This window comes from Hyla sarda, chromosome 1 (genome assembly GCF_029499605.1).
Source record: "Hyla sarda isolate aHylSar1 chromosome 1, aHylSar1.hap1, whole genome shotgun sequence".
Taxonomy (NCBI): domain Eukaryota; kingdom Metazoa; phylum Chordata; class Amphibia; order Anura; family Hylidae; genus Hyla; species Hyla sarda.
Genome location: NC_079189.1, coordinates 176,405,834 through 176,408,333, shown reverse-complemented (window position 1 = coordinate 176,408,333; position 2,500 = coordinate 176,405,834). Strand labels below are relative to the sequence as shown.

The following is a 2,500-nucleotide window of genomic DNA, read 5'->3' as shown; positions in this document are numbered from 1 at the left end:
AGGGAGACGTTTTGTAGAGCTACTGATGAATTTCTACTATAGAGATAAAAAAGGACCCCAGGAGATTGAATAAAGTCCAGGGTTTTACTTTGGACTGCAGCTGAATAGTGAGAATCAATCAGTAGCATTCTTTGATTCCATCCTCTTTATCCTTCAAAATGATTTTCCTCAAAGTTGGATCGCTGAGTTTGAGTTTTTTTCGGTATTAGTTTTTTTTCAAGGAGGTAATCTGTGGGCTCTTTGGTGGGTTAATAGAGGTAAGCACAGCCAGAAAAGAAAGAAGCACTCTTCCAGATTGAATACAGCTCAGTAATTTCCTTTGGACTGCAGCTGAATAGTGAGAAAAAATCAGTAGCCTTCCGAATTATCTAAGTGTAGAAGTGGCCTTATTTGCTTCTGATCATCTTTATCCTTTCCAACATTTTTCTTTGCTTCAGTTGCATTGAGGCATTTGGTTTTATTTATTTCAGGGTGGGTATCTGTGAGCTGTTTGGTGGGGTGATGCAGGTAAGCACAGCCAGAAACGAAAAGTTACCAGTCATCGCCCAACCTGGGGCTCGAACCCACGACCCTGAGATTAAGAGTCTCATGCTCTACCGACTGAGCTAGCCGGGCAACTGCTTGACTGGAGAGCTTGCTCCGCCAGAGTGGGACATGGTATCTGTGGGCAGGAGGCCGTGGTGAGGCCTGGGTGCCAGCAGCAGCAGCAGCAGCAACAGCAGCTGCAGCAGCAGCAGCAGTCGGTTGCCAAAAACTAAATGTCATGGCAGAGCATTGGTGGTTCAGTGGTAGAATTCTCGCCTGCCACGCGGGAGGCCTGGGTTCGATTCCCGGCCAATGCAGCGCTGTTCTTTTAGTCCTTCAGCTCCCATTCCAAACCATGCCTTAGTCTTTATTTAAGGCTAGGACTACAGGGAGATGTTTTGTAGAGCTACTGATGAATTTCTACTATAGAGATAAAAAAGGACCCCAGGAGATTGAATAAAATCTAGGGTTTTACTTTGGACTGCAGCTGAATAGTGAGAATCAATCAGTAGCATTCTTTGATTCCATCCTCTTTATCCTTCAAAATGATTTTCCTCAAAGTTGGATCGCTGAGTATGAGTTTTTTTCGGTATTAGTTTTTTTTCAAGGAGGTAATCTGTGGGCTCTTTGGTGGGTTAATAGAGGTAAGCACAGCCAGAAAAGAAAGAAGCACTCTACCAGATTGAATACAGCTCAGTAATTTCCTTTGGACAACAGCTGAATAGTGAGAAAAAATCACTAGCCTTCCGAATAGTCTAAGTGTAGAAGTGGCCTTTTTTTCCTTCTGATCATCTTTATCCTTTCCAACATTTTTCTTTGCTTCAGTTGCATTGAGGCATTCGGTTTTATTTATTTCAGGGAGGGTATCTGTGAGCTGTTTGGTGGGGTGATGCAGGTAAGCACAGCCAGAAACGAAGAGTTACCAGTCATCGCCCAACGTGGGGCTCGAACCCACGACCCTGAGATTAAGAGTCTCATGCTCTACCGACTGAGCTAGCCGGGTAACTGCTTGCCTGGAGAGCTTGCTCCGCCAGAGTGGGACATGGTATCTGTGGGCAGGAGGCCGTGGTGAGGCCTGGGTGCAAGCAGCAGCAGCAGCAGCAGCACCAGCAGTCGGTTGCCAAAAACTAAATGTCATGGCAGAGCATTGGTGGTTCAGTGGTAGAATTCTCGCCTGCCACGCGGGAGGCCCGGGTTCGATTCCCGGCCAATGCAGCGCTGTTCTTTTAGTCCTTCAGCTCCCATTCCAAACCATGTCTTAGTCTTTATTTAAGGCTAGGACTACAGGGAGACGTTTTGTAGAGCTACTGATGAATTTCTACTATAGAGATAAAAAAGGACCCCAGGAGATTGAATAAAGTCCAGGGTTTTACTTTGGACTGCAGCTGAATAGTGAGAATCAATCAGTTGCATTCTTTAATTCCATCCTCTTCATCCTTCAAAATGATTTTCCTCAAAGTTGGATCGCTGAGTTTGAGTTTTTTTCGGTATTAGTTTTTTTTCAAGGAGGTAATCTGTGGGCTCTTTGGTGGGTTAATAGAGGTAAGCACAGCCAGAAAAGAAAGAAGCACTCTACCAGATTGAATACAGCTCAGTAATTTCCTTTGGACTGCAGCTGAATAGTGAGAAAAAATCAGTAGCCTTCCGAATAGTCTAAGTGTAGAAGTGGCCTTATTTGCTTCTGATCATCTTTAGCCTTTCCAACATTTTTCTTTGCTTCAGTTGCATTGAGGCATTTGGTTTTATTTATTTCAGGGAGGGTATCTGTGAGCTGTTTGGTGGGGTGATGCAGGTAAGCACAGCCAGAAACGAAAAGTTACCAGTCATCGCCCAACGTGGGGCTCGAACCCACGACCCTGAGATTAAGAGTCTCATGCTCTACCGACTGAGCTAGCCGGGCAACTGCTTGACTGGAGAGCTTGCTCCGCCAGAGTGGGACATGGTATCTGTGGGCAGGAGGCCGTGGTGAGGCCTG

General features: G+C 45.6%; 4 non-coding genes across 4 annotated transcripts; 2 read left to right on the top strand and 2 right to left on the bottom strand.

Moving 5' to 3' along the window:
* The first annotated feature begins 771 nt into the window (after positions 1-771).
* TRNAG-GCC (transfer RNA glycine (anticodon GCC)) lies at positions 772-842 on the top strand. The gene has a single exon. It is a non-coding gene; the product is annotated as a tRNA-Gly (tRNA).
* A 613-nt stretch (positions 843-1,455) lies between these two features.
* Positions 1,456-1,528, bottom strand: TRNAK-CUU (transfer RNA lysine (anticodon CUU)). The gene has a single exon. It is a non-coding gene; the product is annotated as a tRNA-Lys (tRNA).
* Positions 1,529-1,669: 141 nt separating this feature from the next.
* TRNAG-GCC (transfer RNA glycine (anticodon GCC)) lies at positions 1,670-1,740 on the top strand. Its single transcript has one exon. It is a non-coding gene; the product is annotated as a tRNA-Gly (tRNA).
* A 612-nt stretch (positions 1,741-2,352) lies between these two features.
* Positions 2,353-2,425, bottom strand: TRNAK-CUU (transfer RNA lysine (anticodon CUU)). The gene has a single exon. It is a non-coding gene; the product is annotated as a tRNA-Lys (tRNA).
* Positions 2,426-2,500: the final 75 nt, after the last annotated feature.